The sequence below is a fragment of the Borostomias antarcticus genome (genome assembly GCF_949987555.1).
Source record: "Borostomias antarcticus genome assembly, chromosome: 25".
Lineage (NCBI taxonomy): Eukaryota > Metazoa > Chordata > Actinopteri > Stomiiformes > Stomiidae > Borostomias > Borostomias antarcticus.
The window spans coordinates 1,416,339-1,437,445 of NC_140258.1; the positions used below are offsets into that span (position 1 = coordinate 1,416,339).

The 21,107-nt window shown below is 43.4% G+C and overlaps 1 protein-coding gene across 2 annotated transcripts in view; it reads right to left on the bottom strand.

Annotated features, from left to right (window-relative positions):
• sgms1a (sphingomyelin synthase 1a) overlaps window positions 1–13,098 on the bottom strand; it is a 35,701-nt gene extending 22,603 nt beyond the window's left edge. For both annotated transcript variants that reach the window (XR_014631030.1, XM_084458834.1), the window contains exon 1: window positions 12,917–13,098. The gene's annotated coding sequence lies outside the window, so the exon portion shown is untranslated. The remainder of the gene's footprint in view (window positions 1–12,916) is intronic.
• Between the last annotated feature and the right edge of the window lie 8,009 nt (window positions 13,099–21,107).

The following is a 21,107-nucleotide window of genomic DNA, read 5'->3' on the forward strand; positions in this document are numbered from 1 at the left end:
AAACAGAAACCCACAAACCATACAGTATCTGCAGATAACACAGTGATAGACTAATGTCATATCTTCATTGGCTGCTCTCTACACGGTCACACTAAGTGTTACCCTTCAACACAACAGCCGATGCTGGCCAACTCTGGTCATTATTCTTCTGGCTGACAAACAAACAACCACACTGGTGGCCATCTTATCTGTGTACAGCCCCAGACTGATAGCCTGGCCTGAGAGCTTTGTAGTACACGTGTTCTGGACTGAACCTCTGGCCCGCATGAAGCAGCGATGACAGGGAGGGCGAGGTGGAGCACGCCACATCCCAGCGCCTTGCGTAACAACGTCCCAGATACCAGGGGGACATGCAGGCCTGGATAACAAAGTGCTTATGTTGAATGGAGGAACATCGCACCTTTAAACCTGGCAGATAACGAAGCAGAACTCACCTATGGACACGAAGAGATTAGAGGACGCCTGTGTACAAACGACAGCCAACCACTCATAAAACTTAACATTTCGGTTTGGCTTTAACAGCATGACCTTTTTTCAGAATTCTTCTTGCATCAGTTCACATGTACTAAGAAATTAAGTGAGGGGACTGTCACTTGGTACACAGGCTACAGAGAGCATGTGGATGAGACCATGATTCTGATTGGCCCCCCTGGGGAGCTGAGCAGAGCAGCACAATAGCCTCTATGCTGGCAGGTGCCATCTGCTAATGAGGACCCACCTGTGGCTTCCTGACTCATTCATTACCATGTAGGGTCTGCTCAGACCCTCAGGACTCAATAAGAACCCTGGTCTGAAGCACCATCCACTGTGCTGGAGCTCATAAGATATCAACAGCATAACAAGTTAAGTAGTACACATAACCAGTCACAGAATGTTTGGTTTCCTTATCTAAGGCCTCATTCACACTGCAGTCAAAAGGCCCAAATCTGTTTGTTTTTTTGCCCATATGTGACTGAGGTTAGTTTCTTTCATGACAGTGTGAACAGCACAAATCACATGGAATCTGATATTTTTAAACCAGATTTGGCCCACTTCCATATGTGGTCCTAAATCAGATACAGGTTAGATGATTTGCAATGGGACCTCAGTCTGAACGGTCAAATCGGAATTCATGCAACTTTGACGTCACTACAGATTGATACGCACAATTCTGCGCGCTGGCGGAAGTAAACAAACAAGCATGGGCTGGTGGGAGGAGCCTACTCTCGGGGGTGGCGGTCGTGGTGAAACATGGAAAACAGCGATGGAGTTACGCAGTGGACGGACTGTGAGGTGTTAGACCTAATAAGTATAAGTACAAAAGGCCATAGTTAGACATTTGTCTCTCTTTCTCCTCATCCTGATCATCGTTATCGTACTGTATGCTGATGATTTTGCTGGCTTCCACTGCACATCAACTTATAAAAGAAAGGGACGGAGCCGGACACCGAGCATGTGAGACGTGCTTTTTCGCAACTCTGACGTTATGTGACAAATTTCAATTAAAAATAGTCCCTTTATCAACATTTTTGAACATTAGCCGGCTCAATTTTGTTTTCTTATCTGTTTGACGAACATTTCTTGCACTTTGAAACCACCAATGTCTTCTACTAGGCAGAAAACCGACTTCCAGTTAACTGAACTACCATCGCCACCGGAACAAGCTGCTAGCATGGCTAACTCCACTGATTTACGGGCCTTGCAGTCTATGCTGGACTCGCTAAAGGAAGACATGTGGCAGAATTGACTCGTTGGCAACTGAATTGAGAGCGGAAATCAGCTCAGTGCACAGTGCACACTGAGTTGAAGAATGCTACTGAGCCACTGCTGCAGAAAATAAATGACCACGAGCAAACTATCCACGACTTGAAACGTGCTACGAGCGATCATGGCGTCCAACTTTCATCGCTCGATTCCACCATCAATGCCCTCAAAGCACAAGTGAAAACACTGGTGGACAAATGTGAGGATTTGGAGGGGAGATCGAGGAGGAACAACCTTCGTCTAGTGGGGATACCCGAGAACTCTGAAGGACCGCGTTCAACAGAATTCATCGGCCATTTACTGAAAGACCTGCTGAAACTGGATGAAGTTCCCTTACTCGACAGAGACCGTCGCACCCTGCTTACCAAACCTAAGACAGGAGAGCCGCCTCGACCAGTTATCATCAGGGTCCACTACTTCCATGTTCGGAACTAAATTCGGGCCAACAAAACATCCCACAAGTCCCCCTTGCTTTTCCAGGGCAAGAGACTGTCCGTTGTCCCTGATTATACCGTCACGAGAAGAGAGCACTCCTTACAATCACCCTGCCGAATGGGACCATGCACACATTTGAGGACCCGGCCGACGCGTCATCATTCGTGGGCAGGAAGCTTCGGAAAGTGGTTCCTCCGGGAGTAGGCTAGGCCTTTTAGGGCAAGTTCATGTCCACAGTGTATCTTTAAATAACAGACTGTTTAATAGTGTTACAATTTGTTATTACTTTGTCATTTGACTTCAGGAGAAGTGAAATGACTTGTACCCCTCTTCAGCTATTAGTATTACGTAGGTGTGTGTTAAGGTTTATTTATATTTCCCACCCTCATAGCTTGTTTGCGCCGGAAATACGTCAAACTACTGAAGTTAGATGATCTCAAACGTCCGTTTCTGTGCGACGTTAATAGGACACCAGAAATCTCAGCTTCCTTGTTGTGGGAGACATTGAAGGCATATTTGAGGGGGGGAATCATTTCTTATTGTACCCATGAGGGTAGAACCAGAGGGAGGAGACTGGAAAACTTGACCAAACAGATCACACAGATTGACGATACCTATTCTTTAACTCCATCACCAGATTTATATAACGTCATTCCCATTACCAAGCAGAATTTGATGTTCTCTCTACAGCTCACACTGAGGAGTCATTCAGTTATTCAAGTCCAGATGTGCTTACTACGAATTTGGTGACAAAGCAAGTAAATTACTATCTTACCAATTAAAGGTATAATATGTAGTATGTGGATTATTTCCCCCATCTAGTGTCTAAAGATAAGAACTGCAACAACACAACGTATTGGTTGCCAAAATGCCAGAGAATGCACTGTTTCAGTCATACTGTGATAAGATCTTCACTCCGAGAGGAACATAACGTTACACTAGGGCATTAACGACTTCAGATTTTTTCAGGTCGACTTATCTATCAAAAAAGTCGACAAGTCGTGTGACAACGTCATCACACTTACACAGCAGAGGAATAGCCTAGCCTACATAGATACAACAACAACAAAGCACCATAACATAAGTCTGCCTGAAGTAAGTCAGCAATGTGTGCATTGGTCGCGGCATTCGCGTAGCTCACGTTAGCTCACGTAATTATGGCCCATGTGGATTTACTAACTGAGAAGACAAACCTCACGAACGTCGCTATCGCTTTCACATGTGCAAATTGAATTTGCGAACTGAGCAGACAATTGTCGCTACTTGTCCACATGTAGTATTGTAAACGTAGCTAACTAAGCAAACACTTGCGAGGAACGTCGCCGTTGTCATCATCAGAAGGTAATTTAGGATGCTAGTTGTCTGGTTAGCTCCGATATGGCTAGCCAGCATAGTCAGTTGAATCGCCGCGCTCCACATACTACATAATAGAGAGATCAGGAGCATGCAGCAACGTAGTTAGCGTAGCTAACGTAGAGTATCAATGCAAGAACTCTCATGAGTCTGGCGTTTAGACTATCTCAGTTACAGAAACAGAGAGAGAGAGAGGGAAAAGAACAAGACTTGTCGACTCCTCCTCAGGGGAGTCGACTTGTGCTACTGATGTCCTGAAGTCCTACGTTACACTAATCAGTAATCACAATCACGTATTTCAGAGTGCCATGTAATAAGTTATGTTAGATGCTGTAGTGTGGAGATAACGTTAGGTCTGGCTATGCAGATTCCATGAAAGATAACGATAGCTAGTTAGAAAAGTAGCCATGTCACCATGCGACTTTATCCCATGAAACTCCATAAACTCCGTCCAACGAGCAAAGGCTGGCCCGATATTTATCCGACTTTTGCTCCTTCTTCGGTCACTGAGCTTTTGGGATTTGTATCGCACGGTTCGCCGGGGCTCAGGTGGAGAAGCAGGATGACAAAACTCAACCATTTTACCAAACGTTTAGCTGAAAAGAGTGAGCGGAAGTGGACAGAAAAGCTGCCGTTTTATAGTCGCACACACACTTGATGCTCATTTGATTCAGAATCGATTAATCGATTTTTTAAACCCAGCCCTAATAATAGCCTAATACAGAGCCACTTGTTTGTATTTGTCAGTGATGCCTGCAACAAAAAACATTTTTTAAAGCATTAAGTGGCCGCGATGTCTATCCCATGTCACTCTGTGGGAGGGGCCCCATGGCCCGACCTGCGGGGGAGCCCTGAAAAATTGCGCAACGCCACTGTGTACAACCCCTCCACTTCATTAGTGTCAGAGGCTGTAATCTCACTCGATGCAGAGAAGGCCTTTGACCGCGTCAAGTGGGACTACATTTTCTGTACTTTGGAAAAATTTGGCCTAGGTAACACTTTTATCAGCTGGGTTAAACTGCTCTATACTTCTCCCACAGCTTCAGTTAGGACCAATAACACCTACTCTGACTACTTTCCTCTTTCCCGCTCTACTAGGCAGGGCTGCAATTTGAGTCCACTATTATTTGCAATTGCAATCGAAACATTAGCTATTGAACTTGGAGCAAGCCCTCATATAACTGGCGTTAAGCGGTTTGGAGTTGAGCAGAGGACCTCCCTTTATGCTGATGATTTATTATTGTATGTTTCTAATCTCTCTAGCTCTATTCTAGCTGCCCTTGACATTTTTTGTTTGTTTGGCAAAATGTCAAGGTATAAACTTAATTTGGACAAAATTTAGCTATTTCCTTTAAATGCAGAAGTTCATAATTATCCTCTGCACACTCTGCCTTTTAAAATTACTACATGCGGCTTCACATACCTTGGCATTAATTTCTCAGATAAATTTGCAGACTTTTTTCTCCCCTTTCTTGAGAAAACTGCAGGAAAACTTTGAGCGCTGGTCGTTACTGCACTTATCCCTGTCTGCATGAGTCAATTCAGTTAAGATGAACTCCTTACCTAAACTCGCAAACCTCTTCCAGTCTTTACCCATTTTCCTCACACAGTCATTCTTTTAGTAAAATTGATAAATTGGTATCGGAATTTATCTGGAATGGTAAAGTTCCTATGCTTAGTAGACTTTTATTGCAAAGACAAAAATCTCTGGGAGGCCTTACTTTACCAAATTTTAAATTGTATTATTGGGCGGTCAATACCAGGATACTGCAACATTGGGCTTGGTTGGAGAACTCCCCTTCTCCTCCTGCGTGGTTGGAGAACTCCCCTTCTCCTCCTGCGTGGTTGGCTTTGGAAGCCTCCTCTTCTGATCCTGCTTCCTTGACAGCTCTTGCACATGCTCCTTTAAACTTCTCTATTTCCCCTACTCTAAAAATATTATTGTTAAATCAACACTCAGGGTCTGGAACCAGTTTGGAACCATGACATACAGGTTTACAATCTTTTTCTTTATTAGCTCAAATTGCAGCCAACCCTGTTTCCCCCCTTCTATGATGGAGAGGACTTTCTTCTCCTGGTCCACATTTGGTATCAGAACCTTCAAAGATCTATATAGGCCTATAGAAACATTATTTGCATCCTTTGATCAATTATCTGATACTAATACTCCCTTTTGAGGCCACATTTCTTTAGATACTTACAGGTGCATAGTTTTGTCTGTAATATTAGTCCCCAGTTTCCCAATCTCCCGGATCCCATTCCTATTGACTCATTCCTGAGACCTGTATTTTGCACTAAAGGGATCATATCTGTTATGTATGTTTTGCCTGGTATGTTTTGCCTTTCCTCGTTATGCTCTACCTCACTACGAAGCATTAAGACAGATGCCATCAGGCCCTGGCCACGTATAGCCACATGTTTTGGTCGTGTCCTTCTTTACACAATTTTTGGTATGAGATTTTTGAAACAATTTCAAACAGTATTGACATTCCAATTAGAACGACAGCCCTAACAGCTTTCTTTGGTGTCACCCCTGCTGATTTGTCACTAGCCTTTACAACCCTTCTGGCCAGATATTTTACTGTGGTGGAAATCACCTTCTTTTCTGTCTCACTCTATGTGGCTAAGGGACATTTTGTATTTTATTAAGATGGAGAAAATAAGATGCGTTACAAGGGGCTCAACGACTAGATTTTATAAAACATGGGGTCCTTTCCTGAATTATATTAAGGAACACCACACTCGATGTCCCATAGGGAACATGTGCTGCCTCTTAGTTTTTAGACATGGTGACATGGGTGCATTCCTTTAAGATGTTTGATCTCTGCATTTTCTACTTTTACTTTTTTTTCTTTTGTGCAATCATTTATGACACTATATTTAATAATGTATATAATCCTGAATAGACAGGCTGTTCATTTGATGGGTTAGACCATGGCTCAGTGGTACCTGTTGCTAGTTAACGTTATGACGTTTTCACACAATACATTCATGCCTGCGGGGGGAGGCTCTCTCTGCACTATCCACACATTTAGTATAAATCTCTCCCATTATTTTTTTCGATCTTCTGACCTTTAAAATCAGACATTAATTAAAAAAACAAAACAAAACATGTTTTCCTTTTTTTTTCTAACCATCCCTCCGCCCCCCCTGAATTTCTTTGGGGCCCCCCAGGGGAGGCCCGCCTCACAGTTTGGGAATGCCTGGGTTAGACATCCAAGCTATTACTATTTATTTAGCTAGGCTACTGTTCTGTTTTGTTTTTTTGCATTTTGTTCTTTATACTTTGCATATTTGTCAATTTATGTTTTGATATGACATCCTGTATACTTATGCCTCTTAAAAAATAAAACAATAAACAAAGTATTGAAAAAAAAAGTATAAAAGAAAAGGTAAACACTGACTTCAGTCGCCTCCATGTTTAGCCAACTTCCGCAAACATCCGTAAACTTCGGTTGCTTGGCTACTGTGTGTGACGTCTGCTGCCTGTGACATGTTATTGTACGTTTGCGCATGCGGGTCAGTTCAGGACCATGATCAGTTCACATTGGAATCTGCTATAACAACCGTTTTTCTTTTTTAATAATGTGAACAGGCAAACAAAAATCGGATTTGAGCAATAAATCTGAATTGAGCATTAAGGCTTGCAGTGTGAAGGAAGCCTAAGCCTGTCTATCAGCTTCGTACGGCCTGTATTCTTGATACAAGAAATGCCACGTCCTGATAGGCCAAATGCCACGTCATGATAAGCCAAATCAGATTGGTTTTCATACAGCCAGTCCAACCGGTTAAACGAAACAGTTTCTTCCTCCAGAGCTCAGCTTCCTCCCTGGTGATGTATGCTGTGATCGAATGAGAGATGCGTCTGTGTGTCGACCACAATCTATAGTCATGTGGTGTTTCACCATTTCATTAAGTACTGTAGACCACATGGGTAGAACATTAAAAGAATGGGGACAGTAACTAGGCTCTAGTAGCACAACGACCCACAGGCGCGGGCATCAAGCCACATTCAGGTAAGGCAGGCAAGCAGGCTCTCATGTAACATTTAGAAGTAACACATTAAAAGTTAGTATTAGTGAGGTGATGCGCTTAGTCAAATGGCCTCTAGAGGCCTGCGGCCTCATACCCAAGACCAAATCCCAGCCATGCTGATACGTATAGTATAACAGCGCTCCAGGCGAGGCTAGAGGGAGAATAGAATAGCCCTGTTACACATGGCAAAGCGTTCTATTCTAATTATCTGTTCTATTCTCCCGGTCTTGGAGATCTCCGCCTCCGGAAGTCTGGAGACATTTCCATTGAAAATCGTTGCTAGAACAGCAGCAAAAACTGACGCTACCAATCAGACAACCACAAGATGTCTACATCTTCAAAAGGGTGAACGATCCACCTTCCCAGAAACGATGTCCTTCAAACAAGTTGGGGAATCAAAACAAAACATTCACCGCTCCATTAGGAGTTAAAATACGTTGGATTAGTTCTGTAATGCAGGTTTCTCGTTTCACCCACAATGAAACCTGGATGAATGTCTTCAGTCTTTAGTTGCACACAGCGTTTATAGACTGACTCAGACCTGGATGAATGTCTTTAGTTGCACACAGCGTTTATAGACTGACTCAGACCTGGATCAGACCTTAACCATCTGGCCCGTTTCAAGAGCAATTATTAGAAGAAAATGTTTTATAAAATAAAAGACCCATATTCAATGACCATTGACCCATATTCACAACAGTGTGATTTATTTTAATTAAGGCATGCTTTGTTATTACTCATTTAGTTCAAACTAATTATTCAGATCACACAAGACTTTTTTGATGTTTGAAATGTGTTTATTCAACTTCGCAAAAAATAGATATTCAAAATACTCAAACGAATTATTGAACTAGACCTGTCGGATCTACTGTAAAAGAAATAAAATAAAATAAACGTTTTAACCTTATAGATTAAATTGTGCTCAATTTAGACTGTTTTCTTTGCTTATAGACTAGCAGTGGCGTCTGGTGGGTCCTAGAATCAGGTAAGCCAGGATCAATGAAACACGCAGCGCGCACGATGTTTTGGGGGGTGCGCTTTCAAAGCATGCCCAGTGGTATTTTTATATGTAAAAACATCCAGGAAAACTACAGTAGCCTAGGCTACTGATGTTTTTTAACACATCAACAAAGGCCAATTTTGACAGTGAGCGAATAAGAGAGGGCAATATTAAGGCCGAACGAAACAACCAAGCTTTTAGGGACGCACTAAATAAACTACTGAGCCATTATATGACAATCGGCCAAGCACCACGAAGAGGAATGACAGGACGATAAAATACACCCCCTTAGGGCACAGCACTCAATAGCCTACTCCCTCACTAATCAGTGTTTAGGCTACTAGCCTACTAGGCCTTAGCCCATCGCTCCAGGATTAGTTCACGCTCTCGGGTGCTGATTAAATCTAGGCAAAGCAAAACACACAGCCATAACAACTGGTAATTAATCACAAAAGACCCACCTTATATCGTAACCCAAACTTGTTTAATCCACTTAATTTTGGAATCAACTTTCAACAAATACTCAAGATCTCTGTTCATTGATGCTGCCAGTAGCTAGATAGCTAAAGTGGGTAACGTGATTGACAGGCGATGTGAATGACGGGACAGTCATGACAAGTTTTGATTGGATAAACCGTCCCAATGTTAAAATGTCAATGGGAATTCCAATGTAATCACTTTGAGAACTGGCTTACCCTACGCCCACTTTTAAGCATTTTGACAAATCACAGATTAGGTTACATTTCGACTGATGACGACATTTTTCGCGGTTTTGTATGTGTGGGCTAATTTGAATGGTTGATTTTTCATTTGGTCTTGATTTCCGTAAGCCAGAATCATTTTACCTGGCCTACAATGTTAAGTGAATGACGAGCTAGTAAAACAGCTGTCTAGTTCATATTTTTGACACCGTCAGTCATGTTCTTAGTGAGAGGAAAGGGGGGACTATCGAATTATAGTCGGGGGCCCTAGTGAGGGCGGGGCCTGTTTCAGTTGAAACGGGTGAAACAAAGCAAAGGCCGTCTATGACCTGGATGAACGTCTTCAGTCTGTAGTTGAGCGCAGCGTTTAGAGTCTGAGTCTACACTCCCTCTCATGTAATATTGCTTAATTGACTGAAGAGATGGCTTGCCTGACACCAAGAAGTTGGCGATATGCAGCCTATCGGATCTCACAAATTCAGTTCAACTCTACGCTACATAATGTTAGCTAGCTATCTCACACCTCAATTTTTACTAGATAATTAACGGTCTTTGGCTAGCTAGCCAGATAAGCTGACATAATGTACTGGTTAAGTGAATTAAAGATATGAAGCGAGTTGAGTGACTTATGCCAAACAGTACAGACTAATATCAATCATTATTCAACTGCTTAAAACATGCGGTGTGGGCTTGTACAGGATATGTGCTTGTTAGTTAATAGTTAATGACCGTCAGTCACAGAGATAGGGAAAACAGGGGCATCTGTAACCTGATGTGCACCAGATAGTTTGTTTCATTAAACCATCTGGGAAAGCTTAATTGGACACTGTTTGGAAAAAGGCAGGCACTTTGAAAACTACTCGGCAAGTGATTGGATGAACCATCTGTCTATCTCGGGTAAATCAAATTCTTACCGAAGCCAGTCAGTAGAAGAACGAAAACATATTTTCCGCAGAGAAAAGCCTTCATCGTTCTTTGCTTTTCTCTCAATGAAAAAATACTCTCCAGTTCAGATAACTGATGCTATAACAGCATCTAGGCTAACCTCCACCATTGTTGTTTTAGAATGAACATTTGCTTCCTCGCTGTCATCACACCTAAACCATGCCCGATGTACTGTAGCTGCTAGTATTTCCTCAAAGAACACTGATTGGCCGATCGTTTTCTGATTGGCCAATCAAATGGATCTCTATCAAGCTTTTCCAGACTGATACTGTAAGTGGAGTAAAAAAATGTGAGCTTGTGAGATCAGGATGGTCTCATGAGGCTAGGGCATCTGGGCTCTGCCTGAGGCAAATCTCCCAGCATGCAACTGAGGAGGATGGATATATGCAGCCATTTTGCATATCTCTGTCCACACAATGCGTGGTGGAAAATAACAGAGCAATGTTTTCCTGCATACATGGTGGAACCTAATGACAAGGTACTGTAGATAAAAAGGTTCTCCCTCCTCTTCCTCCAATTTGCTGCAAAATAAACACTGTCTACAACCTAGGAGACAGGAAGGGAACGCCAGCGGAGCGCCAGGGGAGCGCCAGGGCTCCAGACACGTCCGGAAGAGGGGTTTCCCTCACTCAGAGACATAAAGAGGTGGGCAATGTTTGAAAAGTAGAGAAAGAAAGAAAGAAAAAGATAAATGGAGGCAGGGAAGGAGGGAGAGAGTGAGGGAGAGAGAGAGAGGGGGGGGGGGGGGAGGGAAGGAGGAAGAGGGGAAGGTTCATGAAGTAGGAGGGTCCCTCAACAAAGCTCCTCATCTACACTGAATATTGTGAAGGTGATAAACAGTCACTGTTTACAGTTGTAACTGCATTAGGGGAAACATGGCTGCATTGTGGGAGTTAGTTCTTTGATAGCAAAGAGGTTAAATCCAACACAACCGGATATTCAAAACAACAAATGGGTGGATCATTAGGTGGGCTAATGGGTTCAAGAAATGATGGGTTTCAATAGGCTAAGCCTAAACATTCTATATATGATGGATTCATCCGGTACGTCATGTGAGTTCCACTGAAACACGTGTATTTAATTACAGAGGACTGGGGATGACATCATGTTCCCTGGAGAACACTAGACTCAGAGCTAGAATAGACCTACATCCATTTACTCAATCAAAACAAGCTGGTTGTTGATGTAGCATCAGTAAGGGGACCTGTCTCCATTTCTGGGATGAGGATATCAGTGAAGCCCACTGCAAAGTCCTGACCCTGACTTTGAAGTGTGTGGGACATGTTGGTTGGTTGACAGCTGAAACAGTTGTCTGTGTGGCTGAAGCCAAACTAGGCCTACAACAATCTCATTGTTTCAGCAAGAATACAAATACCGGCTTGTCTAGTCTGTTGAGACTGTTTACTTGTTCATAGTTTGACATGCTTGGCAGTGAGGCTCGTTCTGAAAATTGAACAGCTGACAACAATATAACCAATTCAGCCTGCCTTGTGTTCACCGACAGAGCGTCTTCTGTCCCCCGGCTGCACATCAGTTGCTGTCACTGTCTCCAGTGTCATCCAAATCTACTGACATGCTTTAAAAGAACAGCATCAGGATCTCTCTCTCTCTCTCTCTCTCCCTCTCTCTCTCTCTCTCTCTTGAAGCTGAACCCTTCGTTCACATTGACACAGGCCATCTCTCCCTCTCTGTCTGTCTGTTATTTCTCTCTCTGTACATTGTCACACATTTTGAGTCTTCCCTACAGGGTTAATGATGGGTTAGTATTAGTGTAAGGTTGGGGTTAGTGTTAGTATGGGGTTATTAAGGGGTTAGGGTTAGAATGGGGTTAGTATGAGGTAAGAGGTTTGTATTGCCTGGCTAGGATACTGTATATTCAAAGTCATGTGCAACAATATGTTGCAGTTCTCTCCCCAAGGAAGAGGACGATTTAGGAGGCATATATCAACTAATCCTAAACCAGGTCACGTTCTCTCTTTCTCTCTGAACTAACATTGCCTTGTGCCCCCTACCTCTATTCAAACCAGGATTAGAAACAAGCAAGCGTCTAATTCACTGGGTCTGCGTGAGCTCAATAAAACACAAGTCAAATTAAGTCATTAGCTACTATGACCAGTGAAGTGGATTAATACTGAAACTATAGCTACTATAACCAGTCATAACCACAATCCTACTGAAACTATAACTAGCTGAAGTTAGTTGATAAGCGTATGAACTGACTGGTAGTCTATAGCCTGCACGATAGATGGAAACTATAGCAGTCAATTTACCAGCAGTGCAGTATTTGTGCATACGGACTATTATAGCATATACCCTGCTAAAAATAAACAGCAAGCTGGCGTCTTTTACTGATTAATAGCCTACAAAAAAGATATATTGTTCAAGGCCAAGGCCATATGCTAGTGTAGGCTAACAGCAGGTCGGCTGTGTCCCATCCAACAGAACCGCTGTGAAGACGGTCTCATTCTGAACCCGTATCTACCTATAGTCTCAAGTTAAATAGGGATTATCCTAAAGGTGTTAAGTCCGATTATAACAATGTTATTATACAACCAGCTATACTAATGAGAAGAGAAACTATTTCACAATATCACATAATCTATAGCATAGGCCTAACCGCAAAATTGTGATAAACGTACTGTACTATGGCCTATTCTCTAATTACCTGGTCGGGCTTGATACTTTAGAGATATTTCCCACTTACCGCATAACAACATCACATCGCAGTGACCTGTAACTGTCACACACAGGAACAGTATGTGGCAATGATGATCGAGTGAGCAAAACTTTAGAGAAATTGTTCCAGTTGTTCCTTAAAAATTAATTAATCTATAAATTATTTTTTACAATAATCACAACTATAGCACGATAACCTGTAGGCTTCTTCAAAATTGCTCGGTCGGACTCGGTATAGGGTTGTTTTCATGGGTAGTCGATTTAGATCACAAGGCCTTTTCGTTTATCCTCCCGGGCCGCCCCGCGGTACACATTGCGGTTCATTCTATTGGATTTCAGACCAAGAGGCCAATAACACCCCAACCATAACCATAACACCCTAACCATAACCATAACACCCTAACCATAACCATAACACCCCAACCATAACCATAACACCCTAACCATAACCATAACACCCCAACCATAACCATAACACCCTAACCATAACCATAACACCCTAACCATAACCATAACACCCCAACCATAACCATAACACCCCAACCATAACCATAACACCCTAACCATAACCATAACACCCCAACCATAACCACAACACCCTAACCATAACCATAACACCCTAACCATAACCATAACACCCTAACCATAACCACAACACCCTAACCATAACCATAACACCCTAACCATAACCATAACACCCCAACCATAACCATAACACCCCAACCATAACCATAACACTCTAACCATAACCATAACACCCCAACCATAACCATAACACCCCAACCATAACCACAACACCCTAACCATAACCATAACACCCTAACCATAACCATAACACCCCAACCATAACCACAACACCCTAACCATAACCATAACACCCTAACCATAACCATAACACCCTAACCATAACCATAACACCCCAACCATAACCATAACACCCTAACCATAACCATAACACCCTAACCATAACCTAACACCCTAACCATAACCATAACACCCTAACCATAACCATAACACCCTAACCATAACCATAACACCCTAACCATAACCATAACACCCCAACCATAACCACAACACCCTAACCATAACCATAACACCCCAACCATAACCATAACACCCCAACCATAACCATAACACCCTAACCATAACCATAACACCCCAACCATAACCATAACACCCCAACCATAACCATAACACCCCAACCATAACCATAACACCCTAACCATAACCATAACACCCCAACCATAACCATAACACCCTAACCATAACCATAACACCCCAACCATAACCATAACACCCTAACCATAACCATAACACCCTAACCACAACCATAACACCCCAACCATAACCATAACACCCTAACCATAACCATAACACCCCAACCATAACCACAACACCCTAACCATAACCATAACACCCTAACCATAACCATAACACCCTAACCATAACCATAACACCCTAACCATAACCATAACACCCCAACCATAACCACAACACCCTAACCATAACCATAACACCCTAACCATAACCATAACACCCTAACCATAACCATAACACCCCAACCATAACCATAACACCCTAACCATAACCATAACACCCTAACCATAACCTAACACCCTAACCATAACCATAACACCCTAACCATAACCATAACACCCTAACCATAACCATAACACCCCAACCATAACCACAACACCCTAACCATAACCATAACACCCCAACCATAACCATAACACCCCAACCATAACCATAACACCCCAACCATAACCATAACACCCTAACCATAACCCCGCCTCAACGTGCGTCCCAGGGTCCCGTCCTCTCGTTCCGTGTCCACATGCGTGAGAACGTGTTCTAAAGCTATAAAACATACATGTGGCGACGTCTAATATTCTAGGGGGAGTACCCCCCCCCCCCACCATCAACTTCCCAATGAATGTCACAATTTCATTAAGTAACGCTGATACACATAGGCTATCATCCCGATGGATCATTTAATTAAAGCAATCAAATAATATATTGTCTATATCCGCGGGGCGCTCCGCCCTTGTCCGCTCATCCCGGTCACATGACAGTTCTTTATCCGAGAGAGCCAAAACGAAACACTACCGCTGTCTGCGTAAGGGAAGGGGGGGGCTCTCCCACAGCGTCATATTACGCAATACGTGCACCGTTGGAAGTGCAACCAATACTATACACCGGACAAAAATGTGGTCCGTTCATATTAGGCAAATTAAATACGAATAAATGTGGTTTTGCATAGGCCTATTCTTCACTAAACTATATTGTTCCGTTTTGGCACAATACACAAATAGGCCTACATATTTGTATCCTCTCTAGTGACATCATTGAAAATTAATTTGTCCTGCATGGTGCTGCTTTGCGTTAAGCCACTGTGTAGCCTACCGCTTGACCTGTCAGCTCTTAATCGTGATAGGAATTGGTGACAGGAGTAGACAGTCAGACTATCCAGGCATATTCATTATATCATCATGACAAACGTATGAGTTTTATCATATCAATTAATTGAATCAAATCAGGCGACTGTCTCGTTTCTTCAGCTGAAACACAGGGAAAGATCCCGTTAGGTCAACAGTTGAAGTGACGTCATCTAAACATAACAGCACAGTAATCAAAGAGTATGGAATGCCAAGAGGGGACACTCCATTCATTCTGCTATGGAACCAGTCTCAACACCAGACCCATGAGAGTTCTTTCGCCGATACACTACCTAAGCTACGTTAACTACATTACTGAATGCTGCAGATCTCTCTATGGGTCTGGGACACTTCATACGACCTCTTTCAATTTTGAACCATCAATACGCTCTTAGAACCAGGCCATAGTTGACGCAAACTACATAAGCGCAAGGCCACGCAAGATCTCATTGCATCCTTGCGTGTGTCATGCCATGTTCTATTAATACATCCATGGTCATGCCAAAATTTGTCGTTTGACGCAAGCAAAAGTGCAATTCCTTGTGTTTCCACAAAACAAAACAGAACGCAAGCTCTCGAGTCATGTTGGAGCTTGCGTTCACAACGTAGCTTGCGTTGTTTACGTCGACTATGAATCAGGCCTTAGAATACCAGCTGTTAGCTGTCAATGTCATGGACTCACTTTTTAATGTTGACACTTGTGTTTATTAAATAATAAACTAGAAAGTACATTTCCTGGAGAAAATGTGAGGTGGGCTAGTTGCTGCAGCTGTATGTAACAGCTACTGCTACGTAGAACTACTATGGACTGGGCAATCTCCATGCACCCATTGGCGAAGACCGTGCGTCTCTAGCTCACTCAGGGGCTGAATTGTGGGGTCCGTGGCGTGGACAGTGGCGTGGTGACGAGACTCCGCCCCCTCAGGTCAAAGCTGGTAGGGGACAACGTACCCCTCTCCCGGCCACCTACCCGCCCGCACCGGTGAAGACCATGTGTCTCTAGCCCACTCAGGGGCTGAGTTGTGGGGCCCGTGGCGTGGATAGTGACGTGGTGGTGAGACTCCACCCCCTCAGGTCAGAGCCAGTCGGGGACAGTGTACCCCTCTCTGGGCCACCTACCTGACTCCACCGGTGAAGACCGTGTGTCTCTAGCCCACTCAGGGGCTGAGTTGTGGGGCCTGTGGCGTGGATAGTGGCGTACTGGTTAGGCTCCGCCCCCTTGGGTCACAGCTAGTCGGGGGCGTACAGGTCGGACAGTACAGTGACCTCCGGGCAATTTCCATGCATCCACCATTGAAGACTGTGTATCTCTAGCCCACTCAGGGGCTGAAAAGTGGGTTCTGTGGCGTGGTGGTGAGACTCCACCCCCTCAGGTCAGAGCCAGTTGGGGACAGTGTACCCCTCTCTGGGCCACCTACCTGACTCCATCGGTGAAGACCGTGTGTCTTCAAAGACCTGTGAGTTCTGGGGCCCGTGGCGTGGATAGTGGCGTGCTGGTTAGGCCCCGCCCCCTTGGGTCACAGCTAGTCGGGGAAAGTACAGTGACCTCTGGGCAATTTCCATGCATCCACCAATGAAGACTGTGTCTCTAGCCCACTCAGGGGTTGAGTTGTGGGGCCCGTGGCGTGGATAGTGGCGTGGTGGTGAGACTCCACCCCCTCAGGTCAGAGCCAGTCGGGGACAGTGTACCCCTCTCCGGGCCACCTACCTGACTCCACCATGAAGACCTCCGGGCAGTCTCCTTGCACCCACTGGTGAAGACTGTGTGTCTCTAGCTCAATCAGGGGCTGAGTTGTGGGGTCTGTGGCGTGGTGGCGAGACTCCGCCCGCTTGGTTCAGAGCCAGGCGTGAACAGTGTAGGCCGCACCGGGCTATCCACCTGCCTTCACCAGTGAAGACCGTGTGTCTCCAGCCCAATCAAGGGCTGAGTTGTGGTGTCTGTAACATGTTCAGTGGCGTGGTGGCGAGACTCCGCCCCCTTGGGTCAGAGCCGGTCGTGGACAGTGTAGGCCATGCCAGGCTACCCACCTGCCTTCACCAGTGAAGACCGTGTCTCTAGCCACCTCAGAGGCTGTGTTGTGAGGTCCGTGGCGTGGATAGTGGCGTGATGGCGAGACTCCGCCCCCTCCGGTCAGAGCAGGTCGGGGGCAGTGCACTGACATCCAGGCAATCTCCATGCACCCAACAGTGAAGACCGTGTGTCTGTAGCTCACTCAGGGGCTGAGATGTGGGGACAGTGGCGTGGACAGTGGCGTGGTGACGAGACTCCGCCCTGGGTCAGAGCCGGTCGAGGACAGCGTACTGCTCCCCGGACCACCCACATGTACCCAACCGTGAAAACTGCATCTTAAGCCAACATAGGGTCTGAGATGTGGGGACGGTGGCGTGGATAGTGGTCAGGTCAGAGATTGTGGGGGGCAGGTCAGTGATTTAAGTGAAAAAAACAACATGCACACTCTTACAAAATGGTGGTGCTGGGAGTAAATCCCCTTTAAGGTTTCAAATGAGAAATACAAGACTCCCGCACACACTTTTTCTCTGCTTTAATCTTAACAACGTTTCGGTGTTGCCACCTTCATCAGGACAGATTTTGGTTACAATGAGGACATGGGTTCTTTTTAAACACCACCATGCAAAGTGATTGGATAATTGATGGGTGTGTGTTTCCCATCCCCATTGGCTAGTGAGATGACATCATCAAACGACATCACGTAGTTTGTCTTATCATGGTATACAAAATCAATCTCTCATATACAGGATATAATAGGAACACATACAAATATATTTCATAAACACACACTTAAATCAAGTTCATCATTAAGCCCAAAAGAAGTCCCATATGTTTGGAGCTCTGTTATCCAAAAGGCCTCTCTTTTAAGAAGTGCTTCTTTAAGGTCGCCTCCACGTCTAGAAAGGACCACTTTTTCAATCCCACAATAGCTAAAGGCTGTTATGGGATGTTTGGCCTGTTTAAAGTGGATGGCTATTGGGCTATCTGGGTTGCTGTTGCGAATGGCTGAGCGGTGTTCAGCCATACGGACCTTCAAAGCTCTAGTAGTCATCCCAACATAAGCCTTGGAACAGCTGCATTTAATTAAATAAATGACTCCTGTGGTTGAGCATGTGATGACACCACGTATTTTGTATTTCTTTCCTGTCAAAGGGTGTGAAAAAGTATTACATTTGGTAGTGCAGTTACACTGTGCACACCATCCACATTTGTAGTTGCCATCTGGTAGAGGAGGTATACAACTAGGTCTTTGATAAAGACAGTCAGCATGCACTAGCTTATCTTTCAAATTCTTACCCCTACGGAAAGCAATTCTAGGAGGTGTAGCAAACAAATGGCCAGCTTTAGGATCACTAGAGAGGATATGCCAATGCTTTCTGATGGAATGTTTAATTTCATGGGCAGGTCAGTGATTGCCAGGCCATCCCCATGCACCCCTCATTGGAGACCATGTGTCTATAGCCCACTCCGGGGCCGAGCAGTAGCTGTGGAGGTGTTGTATGGAAGTTGAGGTTAGAAGCAGTAGCAGTGAAAAGCAGTAGGTGTTTGTTATAAGTACTGCTAGTACTACACTCAAAAATAGATTAGACCACTCATCATAACTGATAGTTTCATTGAGTTCAATAGCTGAAAGAGGAGAATATGAGTTTGCAGCCTGAAAAAGAGTGTTATTCTGAATATTTCTTTGAATATAAGGAAAGAAAGAAAGAAAGAAAGAAAGAAAGAAAGAAAGAAAGAAAGAAAGAAAGAAAGAAAGAAAGAAAGAAAGAAAGAAAGAAAGAAAGAAAGAAGGATGGATGGATGGATGGATGGATGGATGGAAATGGAAGGAAGGAATGAAGGAATGAATATGAATGGTACCACAGTAGTCATAAAAGGGTGCCTGTACAGAGAGCCTGCACGTGTTCCCAAATTCAAATCCCAACTGATACTGTGAGCATCCTTTCATTCACTTCAATGGAAAGGCATGTTGGCTTCAGACAGCTCTCCCTCAAAAACTATAAAGGTCACAGCCTAGATATTGACACCGTAGGAATCCTGAGAAAATGCTGAACATTTTAGAATATGATATGTCCGTGTAGCTTAAAAACTGTAGGCATGGCGACGAGTTAGAAAAAGGGTAAAAATGCAAAATTAGCAGCTCAAAAGTCAGTGTGGGCCCATACGTTTCAATGGAGAGCGCAGTTGCCGAACAAATTGTCATACAGCGAAAACTATAAGTCACACAGCTTAGATACTTACATTGTACGAATCAGCACAGTTATGGGAACGTTTCGATATAATATGTGTATGAGCTGTTAAAACTGTAGGCATAGCGACAAGTTAGAAAAAGAGTAAAAATGTAAAATTAGCAGCTCAAAAGTTAGAGTGCGTTGCTATACGTTTCAATGTGGAGCACAGTTGCCAAACAAATCATCATACAGCGAAAAGTATAAGTCACACAGCTTAAAAACTTACATTGTACGAATCAACACAGTTGTGTGAAAGTTTTGATGTATAATAAGTGTGTGAGCTTTCAAAACTGTAGGAGTGCCAGCAGTTTACAAAATGTGTAAATATTTTCAAAGCAACAGCTGCCACCACTCTAAAAACATAATGATACTAAACATTCCACCAGCAGTTTCAATGGCACAAAAATTACTATTAAAAGTTAAATGACTAAAAAACGTAAATGATAAAAAAATATCAAAGATCTGAATACATCCGTTAAAGAGCTAAACATCGTGAACATTTTAAAGTTTGAATGAAGTTTCTAGCACAAAGAATGAAGAAGTTATAAAGGAGACAAAAAATTGAAAAAAGAAAGAAAGAAAGAAAGAAAGAAATAGTGGGAATATCACAAGTAAATCTAGCCCACCTAATAAAGAAAGAAATAGTGGGAATATCACAAGTTGGGCTAGCTTTTACAAGCTAGCCCACCTAATAATCAGGAATTCCCACTATTATCATCTCACTCTTTTAGATTTTTATCTTCATAAAAATATACAATTACATCTGCACAACTATAAGTTACTCATTCTATATAGACTGATACAGCTGTGTAGCTACATCCACACAACAAAAGGTACAACTTGACACAATGTTTTCCCTTTTTTCACTGAATTTAATTTCATGTTCATACTGTACCCATTACAAGCTATAACTTGGCTAGACTAGGCATCTTCAGTAATACCAGGGAGCTGGGAGGTAGGATGGGAGCAGCATGGGGCCTTCAAGCCTGCTATCATGAACACGCAGGTAGTGGAACAGGCCAATCACTTTAATATCTGGTAACAATTATTCTCGGCTCTCTCTCCTCAACAAAACTTCACAGTTTGTTTTACTGTTGACTTATTTTGAGAAATGTGATTAGATTAGGGGTGTGATTAGATCTACCCGTGCCAGGCTGGACACTTTAAGGCCCTTTTCTCCTAGGTTGAGATTATATTACGATATCAACATTTTCACAATATGATTATCATGGCCAAAAAAATATCCCGATAACGATATTATCGCAATATCTACAGCAATCGTTACAAAGAACAATGTGACCACATAAAATGCATCTTAAACTTTATTTTGCTCCACTTTTTGTTTATTGTATCTTCAAAAACGGTGAAAACAACAGATTACAATGAATAAATCATAGACGCAGCTGTTGTGCGGACATTTCTTTATTTCTCATTGCTGAACAAGCACCAACACAGATGTGGATAACATTGCTTTTGAACTGCTAATCTTAAATCGTAATTGTCAAGTCATGCCACTCCTCTCACCTGATATCCTGGATA